The sequence below is a fragment of the Lissotriton vulgaris genome, chromosome 4_1 (genome assembly GCF_964263255.1).
Source record: "Lissotriton vulgaris chromosome 4_1, aLisVul1.2, whole genome shotgun sequence".
Classification (NCBI taxonomy): Eukaryota; Metazoa; Chordata; class Amphibia; order Caudata; family Salamandridae; genus Lissotriton; species Lissotriton vulgaris.
Window position 1 is genome coordinate 1,967,500,176 of NC_141691.1, and position 18,183 is coordinate 1,967,518,358.

At 45.8% G+C, this 18,183-nt stretch overlaps 1 protein-coding gene across 3 annotated transcripts in view; it reads right to left on the reverse strand.

Annotated features, from left to right (window-relative positions):
* The window catches only part of TSNARE1 (t-SNARE domain containing 1), a 1,291,163-nt gene that overhangs the window by 1,088,947 nt on the left and 184,033 nt on the right, over positions 1-18,183 (reverse strand). For all 3 annotated transcript variants that reach the window (XM_086966282.1, XM_086966284.1, XM_086966281.1), the window contains exon 3: positions 7,236-7,292. The gene's annotated coding sequence lies outside the window, so the exon portion shown is untranslated. The remainder of the gene's footprint in view (positions 1-7,235; positions 7,293-18,183) is intronic.

Genomic DNA, 18,183 nt, shown 5'->3' on the forward strand with positions numbered 1-18,183 from the left:
TCAGTAAGGCCTGCCTGACCAGAATGATATGTTTGACAATCATGTATTTAATTGAATTTTTAAAACGGTATAAGAACTCCACTGAAATGTTTAAATAATCTAGGCATATTTAAATACTGCCAATTTAATAGAATTGTTGTGAATAATTCTGAGGGGGCCCCAATGATTTTTTCCCCCCACCAAAGTGTTGGGGGGGGGGGGGGGGGGGGTGGACATTAAAAAGTATAAAGACCACTGATCTAGGTGGTTGTATACATGCATCCCCTACCTTCTCAAGTGTGCTACCACCACAGCCACAATTTTTGTAAACACCTTGGGTGCAGACTTTACCCCAAAGGGAAGTATCTTAAACTGATAGTGCACCTATATCACAACGAACCAGAGGAATTACTTGATATTGTGGTCACAGCTAGACATGTCTTCCAAGGGTCTTCCACAGAGGTCTGCTTGCCGGGTCTGCGGCGTCCAGCGCTGACTAGTGGTAGGTGTAGGAGCTAGCCTTGCCCTCCTGGATAATGTGGTTTCCCTCTGTCTGTAGTATTCAAGGAGGTGTTGCATCAATTGCTCAGTTTATTTGCATGGGTGATGTCCATATCTATGGAGAACACTGGAGTTGGCTACTCTCCATTGGGTGGAAGGTGCTCTCTTCTTTGCATGCCACCATCCCCGCTCTCTTGCTTCCCTTCTCTGGTGAAGGGCCCACTTACACTATGGCATTAGCTCTTTTCCTAGCGTTGGTCACCATGATTGAGTCTGCCACGGATTGCCTTTCGTATACAGGCTTTTTTCAGAAGTGTTTATATTTTTTTCTCAACCCTTGGCGTCACTGAATTACAATAGGCTGGCCCCATAAAAGCCTCCCTACCCTGATCTAAAATACTAGGGTGCACAGGGATTTACTGAGTCTTCTTTTGCAACGGCAAAAAACTGTTTCAAGAAGAAAACATGCTTGTGAGTGTTCCTCCTCTGGTTCCACCCCATATTTATCAGCAGCTTCCTTTGATGGGGGAGTTGTACATGGAAAAGCAGTTGGGGCGTGAAAGCCTCATACGGGAGGAGTCAACGCTCCTCTCTGATTAATGTACATCAAGACCTTGCCAATCTCCCTCTGTACTCTGGGGGTCCTGGAAAAGTACTTGTTCATACATCTCCTCCCCTTGGTAGAAGACTACCTGCCCTTACTTGTGGGGATTGGGTGTTGTCGGTGGTAGAAACTTGCTCCTCTTCATAGCCCGTCTTTCACAAAATGTAAGTGGATTCTAAACCCTACTAGGGATTCCTCAAAAATCACTTCTTTTGGAGGCTCGCCCCCATTTGAACTCTGAGGCATCACTTTTTCCTTTCGTCCTTGGGTAGTCGCCACAGACAGTGGGTCCCTTCTATTTTTCCAATTCAGAGTGTCCAACTTCAGCTCCTTCTCCCTCTTCCTTTCTCAGTCGCTTTTCTGCATGGAACCCCTATCCAAGGGACGTCTTTCGAGGGTTTCTTCTGGCTCGACTCCAAAGGCTTTGGCTAAGGACTGCCGTGTTTCTGAGGTGTTTCCTCTGGAAGTTTCTTGTGTTGACCAGCTCTCTATGCCTTTTAGTACTTCTTTCTTCTTGGTTATTATAGCACAATCTTTGACGTTGTAACAGTACCCTTGTGTCACCTTGGTTTTCAGGTTTTTTTTCTTTTCTTCATCATCACTGGACAGACAGAGGTCCTTGAAGATACTTGCTACTTGTGCTGTGTCTGTATTATGACGAATGCGCCCGACACTTGAGTTCATGGTTCCAGCACCCTGGTTGCCAGCTTCCCCACGAGTCACACATACTTCTTTCATTGATTTCCAGTGGGTCTCTGTCGTCCATCAACTGTTCTTTCATTGCAACTGTTTTTCCCAGTATTCCAGTTCTCTGCTCGCTAGTCTATCGATCACTTTTCAATTTTTACTTGACGATTCTGTGCTCCAATCGATGCTCTTGACCTAAGAGCAGAATAAAGACTCTGAAGGTGGCGAACATGTAAAGGGACTTCTGAGACGCAAGTCTGGGCTCATGAGAGGAGGGACATGCCAGCAATTGGCAATCGATGACGCCCAAGAGGAAAATAAAGAGCAAAGTTCGAGACCCAACCATGAGATAGCAGGATAATGCACGGCAAGTGCATCCAGAAGATTTATATTGCAAAACGTGCAATATATTCTGATGATATTGTCTTGTCTGTGCCTAACTTCAGACATAGTAGAAGAGGGAGAGATCTAACTTGCAAAAGTATGAAACTTTGCAATGCTCTGCTTCCAAATGTGCTATTAGTTATAAAAGTCTTTTTAAAAACAGCATTTAAAAACTGAATCTTAACTTGACTGTTCGACAAATGAAGTTAAAATGCACTGTTGATTCTTGACTGTTCAACAACCGTCAATAGCACTAAGAAAACCTCGTGATGAATGCTGCCCTTTATAAACAGCCTAACGGATAGACCAATAAGCAATGACCTGTTTTGTTAAAGGATGGCCAAGGCATTCAATGAGGCGCAATCATAAGAAAACCAATAACCACACAGGTACAAATTCCTCTTCCTGTTCTGTCCTATACAAAGTGCCTGTCAACCCATTCCCAATCAACCATCAGCAAGGTGGTGCATGTTTGGGGATGAGTAACTGCTGTCGAGTTTGGCCATAGGAGAACCCCACTGGTCAAACATAATGAGTGCAATCTACCTTTTACTATTCCGCATCACGTACAATGCAAGAGACAAGAGTACTCTGCCTGCTCCCAATCAGTGGCCAATTCTCAAGGTACCCTGGGCTATTCACGAGCTGCATCTTCCACTGCTTCCTGAAGTGGTCATCACTGAGGAAGAGAACTACTACTCAAAGTGCACTGTTTCAAACGTCCTAACATGTCAACAACACGTGCCCTGAACTCAAGCACATCAAAAGCCCTTGCTTAATAAAAGGCAAATCGCTGCAATAAGTAAATGTTTTTTCAGAGGCAAATGTACAATATAGTTGTCATATTCAAAACGACAAGCTGGAGGTATTAGAAGACATAAAAGTCTGTTGCCACAATTTATTAACGAGGTCAGATAGCATGCACAACTACTCATCGAGGTACACAGAGATTTCCAGCAATCATGAGGATGTAGTCAGGCAGTGTTTTTTATACATGTGAAGCCTAACATGCTAAGCAACAATGAATTATTCAGAGGAGACCAATACTGAATTATTCAGAGGAGCACAGAGTATTCAATCCTGTAAATGCAAAGCCTCTTCGCCACCATAAGCGGTCATTTTTTAGGTATCTTCATGTTCGCTTTCACACCGCAATAACGTCTGCAAATATTAGGCAAATTAATTTTATACCATTTGGTTACATCACTAAAAAGTGTAAAATTACCTTAGACATGAAGTGCCCATGGCATCTGTCACTTTATTAATTATTAAACATACATGTAGTACTGTTTGTATCACGAAGTCTGCGAATGAAGTAGGGCATCTAGGATGATCAGCGGCCGGAATAACGTTCTGGACTTATCTGTCTCCCTTTTATTTTTTGGTACTTATGATTATACTCGGTGAAGAACTGTGCCACTTCACTCAATCTAGCACACATCGATCAAAAAATAAAAACACAATAAATAAATAATCCACCCAATTCCTCTTCCCATCTTTTCAGGGCCTTTGCTGGAAGAGGATTACTTGTCCCATAAGTATGCTACCCTTCTTGAGAACATGGTGGACTCCCTCCTACGTCTGCCCTGTCATGTTATTTAAAAATATAGAGTAAATTTGCAAAGTTAAGTTATTCATGTCAAAAAGCATCCAATGAAATTATTTTCATTCTTTTTTTATGGATCAAAACCAAAGGGGATGATGGACGGAGTGTAAAACATTACAAGCACTCACCCCCAGTCAACTGATCTGGGTTTAATCCATCATCATTCTTTAGCCCACTCTGCCACCCCAGTTCAGACATGGCCATAAGCAAATCAGTCTGACCCTGTACCTCATAGGAACAGTCCAGCCCGAACTGCCAAGTCATGTCTTCCCTGGACCGGAAACAAGCATCCTGAGACCGGTTTCTTGCTAATCAGCTGTCAACAGCAGGCTAGCTTGAATCCAGTGGCAAAGCGAGCAAGGGACCCACGTCTGTGCATACCGTGCCAACTTAGGGCTAACAAAGCAAAACCAAACTGGATGATGGATGGAGTGTTGAAAACTGCAAGCACTCACATCCAGTCAACTGATCTGGGTTTAATCCATCCTCATAATTTTGCTCACTCTGCCACCCCAGTTCAGACATGGCCATATGCAAATCAGTCTGACCGTGTGCCTCATGGGAACAGTCCAGCCCGAACTGCCAAGCCAGGTCTTCCCTGGGCCGGAAACAAGCATCCTGGGACTAATCAGCCAGGCTAGCTTGAATCAAGTGGCAAAGTGAGCAAGGGACTCACGTACATACCCTGCCAACCTAGGGCAAACAAAGCAAAACCAAAGGGGATGATGGACAGAGTGTTGAACAATGCAAGCACTCACCCCAGTCAACTGATCTGGGTTTAATCCATCATCATTCTTTAGATCACTCCGCCACCCCAGTTCAGACATGGCCATATGCAAATCAGTCTGACCCTGTGCCTCATAGGAACAGTCCAGCCATAACTGCCAAGTCATGTCTTCCCTGGACCGGAAACAAGCATCCTGAGACCGGTTTCTTGCTAATCAGCCATCAACAGCAGGCTAGCTTGAATCCAGTGGCAAAGCGAGCAAGGGACCCACGTCTGTGCATACCGTGCCAACTTAGGGCGAACAAAGCAAAACCAAACTGGATGATGGATGGAGTGTTGAAAACTGCAAGCACTCACATCCAGTCAACTGATCTGGGTTTAATCCATCCTCATAGTTTTGCTCACTCCGCCACCCCTGTTCAGACATGGCCATATGCAAATCAGTCTGACCGTGTGCCTCATGGGAACAGCCCAGCCCAAACTGCCAAGCCAGGTCTTCCCTGGGCCGGAAACAAGCATCCTGGGACTAATCAGCCAGGCTAGCTTGAATCAAGTGGCAAAGTGAGCAAGGGGCCCACGGACATACCCTGCCAACTTAGGGCAAACAAAGCAAAACCAAAGGGGATGATGGACGGAGTGTTGAACATTGGATTTAATCCATCATTCTTTAGCTCACTCCGCCACCCCAGTTCAGACATGGCCATATGCAAATCAGTCTGACCCTGTGCTTCATGGGAACAGTCCAGCCTGAGCTGCCAAGCCATGTCTTCCCAGGACTGGAAACAAGCATATATGGATCTTCACTAGCAAATCAGATGTTTCGAAGGACCAATGAACCGGCTGAACTCAGCTCAACAGGCGAACATAATCACACACAAAAAGGATATATTAGGCCATAGGAATGTGCTAATCCTAAATGGAAGCCTCAAAACAGAGGCAAATGTGTGCATTCAAGTTACCTAACAATGTATCATGTATTTACTTTAATTTAAAGACAGCAGATTAAAAGGCTACACATCAAAACAAGGTGAAACAAAATCCACTAACAGAGACTTTTTCGGACTTCCATGCCAAGGGCATGGGTGAAGCCGCACCAAGAGAAGATAGGCCCATCCCAGTTTCATCTAAGGCATCATCACTTCTGTCACTTTTGTGCACTTGATGAAAGCTTTGAACCTGAGCTCCCGCTAAGTTTATGAGGCCTTTTGTACCCTGCATGCTAAACTGTGTTGCAAGACCGACTGACGTCCATACAATTAACTATGTGAAATCAGTCTTTTCCAACTAGGTGTAACTTATCACATAAGACTTTGTGATCCTTGTACTATTGAAAAAATCCATAAGGGTACTTTGGCAAGTGCCCAAATTCTGACACTCTTACAGAGTATAATGGACATCCATAGACGAGTAAAACAGAAAGGTGCTACAAATCACCTTGTATCAGTGATTTATGAGGAACTATTTCTATTGTGCGGGAATGCTTTCGCGCCATGAAGCCCTTTCTGGGCAACCGTTTAGTGCTCTTAAAGACATCATAACAATATAACTGATGCCCTCATTGACTTACACGAGAGTGATTCAATGTATGAATGAACACGGTGTATTCCAATGCATCCAGAGTAGAAATACTAAACAGAAAAGAGTCCACTCTTCAGAGCTTTCCTGAATAACCTCAAGCCCAGGCATTTACTCCAAGAGGGTGGCAAGCTGTTACGGAGTTGTGCAACTCAGGAAAAAAATGCCTAACCCCCCCCCCCCCCCCCGCCCCCCTCCCTACCCCAGTCTTAAATTTCTTGAATTTGGAAAAACAAATAAGTCAGCCTTGGAGGAGCGCAGGGTTCCTGATGGGTAGTGCATATGATTTTTTGTTCAGAAATACAGGTCTCCTCACCCCCAAAGCTTTGAAGAGGATTCCCTCAGGAGCGGGAAACCAGTTACGCCTTGCAAGAGCCCGTGGAGAAGATGAAGATCTGGGCTGGTTCAGGGCCAGCTTGGAGGCCGCTGTCTGAATGCGCAGCAGTCGCTGCAGTTAATAAGCTGGTAGAGCATTACCATAGTCCAGAACTTGTGTGTTAGTAGGAGAATGAATCCGTAACCATAAGCAACATCATAATAGCTGCTTACCCCCCATTTAAAGTAGTGCTTTGGCAATACAACATCATGCTTTGTGTAACCTTAAGGACACCTGGGCCTAAATGACCGGTATTAATGAAACCTTTAATCAGGTGCGCCCCGCATATACAGGTAAGTACACGGTATAAGAAAAAATGCTCTGCCTCAGCCTAGGCACGAAAGAGACAGTTCAAGCAAGGGCATCAGTGAAAGACATGACCACGGCTTGGAACAGAGTTCATAATAAAACGAAATCTAACTGGATGTTATGACTGTGCGTGGCAATGTCTTTTCTTGTTCTCAGGTCAAAACTGTGAGGTGAGAGCAGCGATTTACCATTACCAAACAAAAACTGTGCAGCAGACCACTTTTTCACCATGCACACCTTAAAAAGAATGGATAACTCCCTCGTGAACTCTTTTATTGAAAAGGGAAATCAAACCCTCTGAAAGAGCACAGGCAAACAGTGGTTGTGATTTCCGAACTGCAGGCCATAAGCCAGTAGTTTATACCACTAAACCAAAAACACTGCCCTTCTTTCACAAATTAAGTGCAAACATCGTTGATTAGTGCATGCGGCAGTCATCAGAAATCTCAAAAACTGTGTAGAGTCAGTGTTTGTTGATGGTGCTTACCTTATGAGGTATACCCTTGGCCGGGAGGCGGACCCCTGGGCTCTGATGCTTGAGAATCTGGAAACCAAAACGTAAGAACATGAGACTCCTGCACAGAGCTCCTATTCATCTGGTCATCTACACCATTCAACGATGACATGCTTTGAAGAAGGGATTGTACTTGCTACAGTACAGGCATGATCCCTTTCCAATAACACAGTGAAAGGAGATTAAGAAAACTGCAATGGTAAACAAAGGTGGCTAAAATTAAACTAATCAACACATTTAACACGTTACATATAACCTACAACACCTAATGGACAAATAATCTATTCAGCAATACCTATTGTAGGAAAACGGATCATTATTTGAGGTGGACAAGTGTCCATCTCGAAGGATAAGGTCACCACCTTCTAGATATCTCACAAAATAAATTAAATACAGTTGTGATCAATGTCAGGTAATATGGCACAAAACATTCAGATGTAAATAAAAGGCAATGTGTGAAGTATTTAAACAGTACACACATAAAAACTCAAACAAAACACGATAAAACTGCAATCAATTTTAAACAAAAGAGTAAACGACTTAAACATAGACAAAAGAACAAAAATGCACTAACGGAACTGGAGCTATGAATTTTTAAAGACCCAAGTGAAAAAGGCACCAAAAGGTGCAAAACACAAATGATAGTCTATGGGAGCAGTAGAGTGTGATGTAGGCACAATTTGAGGCCGAGCACAAAGAGTTTCACGCAGAAATGGACTTTGACACTTTTTGAGAAGAAAAATCTTCCTCAAGCCGGCCTCTGCTGAACTTGCAGCTGCCACCATGGAATTGAAGGCTGGATGCTTGAAACAGGTTGGTCTCGCTGGTGCTCTGGAGATTTTTAACTGTAAAATGTCTAAGTCTTAATGCAGAATGGGACTTATACGTTTTTTGTGGTGGTGCTAGGAGCCTTGAGATGTTGTGTAACTGGGGGTCCAATACTTTTTCCTGCAGATCACCTTGAAGCTCTGGAGAAAGTGTTCAAAAGTTTCTTAACTTTCTTCTGGTGCCCAAACAACCACATACATACACTTCAAAGGTCCCCGGGTCTCAGGGAGGGCACTTAAGAGACTCTCAGGATGTCAGGCAGTGACTAACAGCAAAGTTCATTTGTGGACCAGTTCTTACCAGTAAAGCTGGTTTCTTCATAGGAAAGGCCTGTCCCAGTAATCAAACAGGTCAGCCAACTGACCCCTGTAATCCACTTTTTTTGGCCTGGGTACAAGCAGGAGCATGTTCAGTCCTTCATGGCTCTTCCAATCGGATATTCTGCAGGAGCAGTAAATGTTCTGAGGGCTTACACTTGGAAACTACCTAACCAAAGGGGTAAACGTTCCCTGGGGTTAACACCACACACTGTTTCCACAGCTCCTATTTTCCCTACTACGAACAATCCCACAGTGCCCCCTCACTTTCAAAGTCCAAGATGGGGAGAGCCTTGGCCCCTAGTGAAGAGTTTGTGTGCCCATCCCTGGTGTGGCCAGGGTAATGAGCACCCCCGCCCAACTCTGTGGTCTCACACAAAACTGGTTCTGGGGGTAGCTTTCCTCCTATTGGGTTTGGGACCGGCCTCACTAGGGGCACAAAAGCTGGGGTCTTTCCAGGTGTCACATGACATTTACTCGTGACAGGACAAGCCCATTTGAAGACAATAAAGTTCCTACAGTTAGCTATTCCTGTTGTTGGTGGCCACAGTATGATAAACCTCCTCTGGAGGATTGTAATGATATCCCTTTGATGTCACAAATTGTGCATGGGTCTCGATATTAAAATGAACAACCGGTAACGTTTATGTTAATCCCTTGCAATGCCTTATCCACATCTGCCAAATGCCTCACTGTCAAAGTAAAGAAGCGTTCTTTAGCCAGCCCTGTTTTCTTAGGATCACTGTGCTTGCCTACTGCCAGAAGGAGACACTGTTTGCATCATCAATATCTATGATGAAGCAATCTTCTCACAGATTATAGGTTAGGCTACGAAACTCATACTTTTTAGGATCCTGTTAGGAATTACACTAGGTCATTCCACATCTGCAGTACATTCCTAGCACTGACAAACCATTAGCTGCATTTATGGGGAGAGGAGTAGGCCTAACGGCTAGGGCGGACGCTGAACATCCTGTGATTCTGGGGAAATCACTTAATCTCCCTGTGCCTAACAAAAGTGAATGAATCTCATGTAATGTTGCGCTATGTAAAGCGCTCTGATACTTGATTCGGGTCAAGTTTGCGCTATATAAAACTCTGTAAAAAATAAATAATTTTTTTTTTAAATGTATAGATGTACCCAACATGGAGCTCACTTAGTTACTAAAAGTATAAATTCTCCTTCCCTCATGGTATGCTGGAGCTGAGCATGGATTTAAAGAGTTACCTGATCGGTTTTGTGCTGCAGAAGAATTTGTGGAATCCAATTTAGACCAGTCTATCAGGCATGCCAGGTCGTTATATGGTACTCTATTTCTTTTCCAAACAAAGAATAGCAGTCAGCAAAGTTGCTGAGGCTTTCATACATATCTCGCTTCCTTATCATACAGGATCATGGGGGTTTGTGTGGCTGCTCTCTGAAATCATCATTTTAAAAATCTACTTTTTATTAAATGCCCTGGGGAGATTAAAAAATTCGGATGACCTTTTTCCACCAGTCCATGAATGTCTTCTGCAACGCATTTGGTGCACTACCATCATGCCATAGGTCATCGGTATTCTCGCCTACTCCTTCATCTTCCTCAGCTAGAGGAACGTATCACTCCTCCTCACTAGTTTCTTCACTTGAGGTTGAAAGCACTATTCGGGAAAGACAGTGGTCAAGGAGAAGGTGTTGAGATCATGGTAGGTGTTGATTTAGTGATGGCCTCAAGAATATATAATAATTTGTCCTCTTTGATGTGGAGATACAGGAAGATCAGTAGTAAAATAAACCATTGACTCCTAGGATTGCAGAAAGAAACACAGTCCTCTGGAAATGTGCATGATAAACAGCACTTCAACAGGGTAGTGGAGATGTATTATACATCTCCTCATCACAGCTCTCTACTTCACTTACAAGCTTAACCCCTCCCCTGCTGATGACGGAACCGCTCCATCATTATCTACGGTTTGGCTGTGCTGATGACGGAGCGGTTCCGTCATGGCCCGGCCGCCGCGCCTCCGTGGCGCTGATTTCGCGCCTCCGCGGCCGTTGTATTGAGCGGGGCGGGTCATGACGGAACCGCTCCGTCACCAGCACAGCTCAACCGCGGCTGGTGACGGAGCAGTTCTGTCATCAGCATGCGGCCGCCCCGCCCCGTTAGCGCTGCGGCGGAATATCCGCCGCAGCGAAAGGGTTAAAAAACCTTTCAGGGTTTGCCCTTGCAGCAATAAACCCAGCTGTAAGATGTGATGAAGTCAGTCTCATGTTTCTTCCTCATATCTAGAAGTTGTGCAGGAGGTGGGTACATATTTTTCGAAAAGTGACCTGGTTTGCAACAGGTTAGGTCCGGTCAAGTCTGTAGAGACCTATGCCAGAGGACTTTGATCTCTAGGTTGCTGAAGAACGCCACTGATCTACATATCAACAATTACCTGACATCTATTAGGCTTTTGATGGGATGGCCGCTGGTGGCGCTAACCATCAATATACAGTAACTGCGAACTGCGTTGAAGGGGGTAATGCTGACGGTTGGTTCAGTGGGTGGAAAGGACACCGACAAGGCAGTCGAGGATGGGTTTTATGGTGAAGCACGTCTGGAAGATGTCTAAATCCTTGATGACCTCTTCAACATCATTTGTCGACAAGGAGGTTTTCGATTGACAAGAACAGCAGAACAGGAAAGATGGCAGGAGCCTGTTAGTATGTGTTTGCTTATTTGACCATGACCCACATTCTAGCCTCAGGGTAGGGTGATGTAATTCTCTTGCCCAGGGAAGAATTCTTCAGCAGACCTTTTTCTATTCAAGGATCCTGGCATTGAGTTCAGCATCGATCAGACATTTATTATAGTATCAGCAGCTTCAGTGTGTGCCAAAAGGGGATCTCTAAACTGTTTCAGGTAGGTAGTGGACCCCTTTGGGAGCCAATTTACATTGGGTAAATAGGGTGGCAGTCTGGCAGGCAGCAAGTTAGGAAGGGGGTAGATGATATGCTGCTTTTGTCAGTACTTGACCAACAGGGACTGTTTGAGCGATAAAAAAGGAAACAAAACTATATCAAAATACAAGTGCGTTTTTGAGCCTAAGTAACTACATCACTGGGAAGGTAGGGCATCAAACACTATTCATCACTGGAAGCTGTTTGAGAGTGCATATCAGCATCCCAAGTGTACTTAGTTATTTTCTAAGATTATCAGTGAATTTTAGCATCTGTAATGTTTCTGTTAATGTGTGCTCCCTTTCCATGCTGAGATATTAGACACAGTCTATTGCAGCAACTTGCCTTCCGAGCATCTCACTCTGCCAGGCCTCACTAATAATCTATGCTTCCAGGTCCTACTTAAGCTCACTGGACCAGATCACAGGCAGTTTCAGTGACCAGCCTTAGGTTATGCAGCGCAGCTGAGATGCACAAGACAGCTGCTCTTCGCTCAGTTAACCATGGAGCTGGATTTCTTGTCATTCCGCGCAGTACGGCGGAGACCGCCATAATCAGAGGTGACAGTCTTCAAGTTGATTCTTACTGCTGGAGCACTTTGAACCCTCTTTTCCCTGCCCTTTTCGGGGGACCGGGGGAGCCTCCGACAAAGCGGCAATCGCTACCTACAGTCCTATTCCTCAGCTCATGGCTGGATTACAGGGGTACATCATCAGATACTACCACAATCCATATGTCTCTTCAAGGAAAACATAAGCCCACCTCAGGGAATACATCATCTTTTACCTTCATGCTCAATTTTCACATTCAGAATTTAGTCAAGAAATTGAAAACACTGCATGGAAACAGTTTCCTCTTACTTTATTAAAGGCTGTTGCCTCCTGTTGAACTTTTAGCTTAACATTTATGTCAATTCCCTTCCAACCACGAATTAACCAAGGGATCACCAACCACAGTCTTGTTCCTGTGATATTAAAATGAATTTAAACGTTTTTATCTTTCTTAGGTCTGTTTTATTCTTCTCTTTTACTACCAGCGCAGTTTTTCCTTAAAATCCACTTTTATTTATCTGCGTCCAATCTGTTGTACGCCAGTAACTGGATTATTTTAAGATAACCCAATGCTTCATTCATAGTTTGGGGCTTGTGCTGTTACTTGTACAAAATGGATTTTACTACTGATATAATTAATTTGTAAATATAAACCACTGAAATCATCGATTATATTATCTTGGGTGAAGAAATGTTTGTAGGGATCTTTTTGGCGTGAAATTCTGGCCAACGAACTGGCATATCTTCTACTCCTACCAGCAAAATATGCATGTTCTGCACCCATAGAACACTCATGTGACAAAGATAGTTATACTTTATAAAATATATTTCGCAGCTAGCAGAGATGAAAGGGGAGATGCGGGCTGTACACAAATGCTCTCATTCTCAAAAAATATTTTGGATTGAACGAAGGCATTCTGCTCAGGCAAATCCAGGTTACACATCTCCAACGTTAAAGTTTCACCACATCCGAACCCTAGTCTTGGGGCTCTTCCACGGGGTATCTGGTCCTAACTCGAGGCAGATAACTTTACACTAGGCCCAGAGACCTGAATATTGTAGTGTTTGCACTACTGAACAGCCCAGGACCATGGAGGCATGGCAGGAGGCTTTACTTTTAGATTACTGCACCACTCTAGGAGTCAGGTGTGTGGGCCAAGATGCCTTCTCATATCAATAACCACTTGGGAGGGGGAACACAATCTGGCCTCACCCAAGATGTCCGGCTCCTGCTATTCTGCTCCAGCCACCCAGCGCCTCTCTGTGAAAATCACCGCACTGGGGCAACAAATTCATCAAACAATCGCTGACAACCACGCTGGAAGGTGCAAGGCATCCGTACTGCCTCAAATTTGGGGTGCAAACCCTCTCGAGGACCCTGACTGAGGCAAGTGAGCAAAGGGGAGCTCCAAGAGTGCTGCCCTACATACTGCATACGCCTCCCTCCCGAGACCCACCTCAGAGCTGAGAGAGGCGAGCTCCTGACCCCGTGTCCTGTGGGTCTGCCACTCTCTCTCCTTATCCTCACGAACTGCATACACCTAGCATGGAGGAATGGGTTAAGGTGCAGGACCAGGTATGGACTCCATACAAAAACTCCAAACATAAAAGATGGGGTAGGCACATGATCTGGGCACACAGATTTCGGACGACCAGCGGGAGACATGTTGTGCTACGACCAGGGAGGTTTCCATGAATAGTACACACAAGCTCATACACTTTAAATTCCTGCGAAGGATGCATCACACACCGGCGCTTGCTCACAGAATCGATGCCAATAGACCCCATGTCTGCCCCAAATGTAACGCCCCGCAGGCGGACTTCGCACATCTGTCTTGGACTTGCCCGAGGTTACACACTTACTGGGTAGAGGACCACAGGATTTTAGGTGAAGTGTTGGGTTTGCCGTTAACTGTTAAACCGGAAATTGCGCTGCTGGGCTATGTTGCGAATTTCCCCCGCAAACTTCGTAAATTAGCGTCCATTTGCTTCCTTCTGGCCAAAAGAGAGGTGGCACTGCTCTGGTGAGCAAGACGCGCCCCGACGATCACCTCGTGGCTTGGGAGTGTGGCATACTGCAATGTGAATAGTGTGGAACATTCGGAACAACTCCCAACTTCTTCCCGCCCAACAGACATTTGGGGTCCATATCGCCAATACATTGCGAAACTGGCTCAGGACACGCCATCTCAGTCACTTCATCCTAACACACCAACTGGGGTGGGCTAGAGCAAGAGTGACTCCTTCGCTGCACTTGACAACACATGGATACCCGTGCGGCTCACATATGCCCCTCGATTCACAAGGCTAGGTTCTTGTTGTCTGGTGGCACATTGTCCTTCGTGGCACCCAAGGTGTCTTGACTGATATTAATGGGAGTTTTATTATGCTTGTTCTGTCCACCGGCCCTTATTGTTAACACTCAGCTGTGTGGGTTGTATCGAGCCGCCCGTGCCCGGGTAGTGGGGTGCTTGGTGTCGTCTGCTGAGTCTGGGCTGAGGCCGTTGTCCGAAGTGGTGGTTGACACATCGCGAGCTGACTTGCTGTATTGGTCTTGCAATCTCGTAGATATGATTTCTGTTTCTTTTATTCTGCTTTCAACTTCTGTGATGTTCATTATGTTCTTTGTGATTTCCTGTTGCCTTATCAAAAAATATGTATCTTGTATCATTCTCAATGTCCAAACACGCAATCCTACTGAGTACACCAGTGTTTTACATGCAATGATCTGTATGGCATCTGATGTCTTTTTGTACTTGATATGTAATTGGTCTTTACAACTGTAGATTGCCTCATTCGCTTCAATAAAATGTTTTTTTTTTTAAAAAGATGGGATAGGGTCCTTGTAGGAGGCTGGCTTAGTGTATGGTGCACACTTATGTAGTGTAGCACCCTGCACTAATCCAGACAACCTTTATGGGGATTTTAGTGGTCTTAGACAACCTGAGAAAGCCTTTAAGTGGTAGCTGCGGAGGGCAACCTTTAGGCTTAGTCCAGAAGGAGTGTAAAGCAGCTTGTTTTACCAGAACATAATCTTATTGGTGTAGATAAAGTGAAAAAGAACCACACAAGGTATTTATAAAAATATGTATTTAGTATAAGACACTCACTAAAACATATTGATATCTCCTACCAGTAGCTATACATAATAATTTGTAAAGAGAACAAGTAGCACGATATACACAGTGGTCACCTTGGGGGTGGGAGGGGCGTACAAACCATATACTAAAATAGGGGGATGCAAACCACAAAACAAGTCAAAACTATACCCAGAAGACGTAGGAGTGCAGGGGACCCAAGGAACCACCTAAGGTAAAAAAACAGAAACCCCATGGGGGTCTTGTTCAGAGTGGGAACACGACTGCGTGCTCATTTCAAATCAATTGGTAAGTTGCGCTTGCAATTTTAAAGAAGGACCCTTCCCGGTGGACCCTGCACAAATCCCGTGGAAGACAAGAAGGTTGGAGAGCCACCCCGCCCGTGGATACCCTAGGAACCAGGATACCAACACCAGGGAAGCCAAGTGCATAGGTGCGAAGTGGAGTTAGAAACCGCCGCCAAACCCAATGGGGGACTTCAGGAAGATGTTGCTCGTGAAGAAGGTGAAGGTGACCGGTGGAACCCAAAGATGGATTCAAGTTGAGAAGTACCTGCAAGCAGATGGGACAGAGTCCATGCCACTCAGGGGTGACCAGGAGGCACAGAAGGCAATTGCCCACAATGTTGGGTGTTGCAGGAGAGTTAATGATGACCTCGGAGCTGCAGTGCGGACCAGGCAATGCTGTTGAAGACCAGGAGCCGTTCACAAGCTGTCCCACGTTGCATGTTGAGAGTTGAGGGGTCGGTGTCCGTCGGGAACACCAACAGGCCTTGGCAACAACTGCAACCAACGTGGCAAGCGAAAAAGGTGCAATGTCGGAACCAGCAAGGTACAAGGGACTCACCACAAAAAGGGGAGTCAGAGTAGGCCCCGAGCAATCAGGGGAGCCCACTGAATGCAAAAGAAGACCCTTGAGAGGACCTACAGGCCGGAGGCACTAGAGTCGCAAGAGGACCTCGAGCAGCTCACCAAAGATGCAGGCCCATGGTGCAAGCAATGAGGTGAGGACGAAGATCTTGGTCACAGGAGATGCTTGAGGTTGGGGCTATTTGGAGCTCGAAGATCTTGAAGGAAGGAAGCCAACAAGCATTTGCAATGGCAAGTCGACGCGGTGCACAAGGGTTTGGTTCTTGCGGTTCCAACGAGTGATACTGGCTTCAAACTCAGTGAGAAGACAGTGCAGGCCTTGAAGGAGTTGTAGAACCACTACCTGTGCTGCTAAGCCTTTCGGAGACCGATTCAGCTTGGTTGCGGTGCCTGCAGAATCAGGGAAGTGACTCCTTCACTTCAAGGGAGATTCCTTCAGGTGCCTTGGATGTCCACAGGCCTTGGAAGGATCCTGTTTGGAGCACAGGCGTTGAAGTGGACGAGCAGGACGACGTGACCAGGACCAGCTGGAATCTTCTCAGTTGCAGTCTCGAGGCCCAGAGCAAAGTCCAGCAAAGTCCAGCAAAGTCCAGAGTGCCCAGACGGTCAAAGATGAAGTGATGTCTTGATATGAATCTTGTCCCACGACTAATCTAGGGATCCCACCCCATAGGAGTCCTTACGTACCCTAAGGAGAGGATTGGGACGATTCAGGGGTCCTTCCCAGACGAGGGGCTGGACAGTGGGGAGGATACTCCCATGTCCTTTGTCCAGTTTTGCGCTAGAGCCAAAGGCTCCCTGAATTGGTATGAACTGGAGTATGCAAGGAGGGCACCAAATGTGCCCTTAAAGCAGTCTCAGTGACGCAGACAAGCACTCCCACCTTGCCCCAATACACTAAACCTTGTCTGGGAGGTGGTCACACCTCCCTGGGACAGGATATCTGTTCTGCCTTCCCCTTCCCGAGCTTGGCTCAGCAGCAGGAGGGCAGAAACATCTCTCTGGTCAGCAGCAGCCCTAGCTTGCTGTTTGGTTCTGGAAGACTGGTACCGGGAGCACTGAAGGCCTCTTGGAGGAGCTTTACAGTGCATGGAATCATACCTGTAATACCTCATTACAGCCAGTTTAGAGATGGTCATCTCGTAATGCCGCATGGCCCCTCTATATGTTATATGGCTGATGCACTTCCAACCCGGGAGAATAGACTTCATAGGTTGTATGGGTGTCCTGCTCATACAGGGGCACCCTCACACTTAAAACCGAGCACCCTGCCTTCAGGATTGAAAGGCCTACCTTAGGGGTGACTAATAGGTTTTAAGTGCAGTGACCTAAGATATAAGCAAACTTATATCTGCCATAAGTGGTGCTAGCACCAGCTTACACAGGTTGCAAAGGCTGGCCTGTAGTCACTATTTGAGAGGTCTCCCATGAGTGGTATAATATATGCTTCAGCCCATGGGGTACCCCTGATATACCTAGGCCCTGGGAACTTCAATACCATATACTAGGGACTTATAAGGGTACACCAGCAGCCAATCTGGGATGTACCTAGGTACTCACCATAACCACGCACAGAGAATGGGGTTCTGATCAGCAGGATCCTAGTCAGAAACAGCATAACACCAGGCAAAACAGTGGGGGTAACCATGAAAGCATATTCTACTTGCCTACTCACCTCTCCATTGCACTTTGGGTCCCCACACAGGGTAAAGCCCTTGGAACTGAACGAGCCAGTCCTTCCAGCCAAAGACCACAAAGTATCCAGATTTGAACAGTATAAACTCCTCTCCCCTGGATGAACAGGCAAGCACACAGAGGGGATAACCCAGAATGCTGTACTGCATTTTGTGAATACCACCCTACCGATACCCGCTCTAGAGATTAAAGAGATGGGCCCCGTCACACAGGGCACCACATGCCTTGCGCTTCCTTTCTTTCTTTCTTTCTTTCTGCAAATTTTACCTGCCAAGCATGATGGCATGTCAAAACTTTGATGGTCCTTTTCTGGTGGAACGATAAGTGTCTGTGGTGTACGACTATTGCACAGTTTTGGGAGTACGACCGCTGGGGGTGGCTCCTGGACCTCTACGGAATAGGTCCAATCAAGCAGACGCTGTCAATCCTTGCTTCTTTTGGGGAGACTCTGCATGACTGACCCTCCCTGCCTGGTAGTGAAAGCCCACCTAGCCACCCACCTTAGCCCCGACGGCAGATCAATCTGCTGTGGCCGACCAATGCTAAACTGCAGCGCATCTTGTGAGGGCATAGCAAGTGAATAAACAGGGGCATCCCACGCCCCCCACCCTCCTCTAAGGCCAGATGTCAAAAGGAAAGG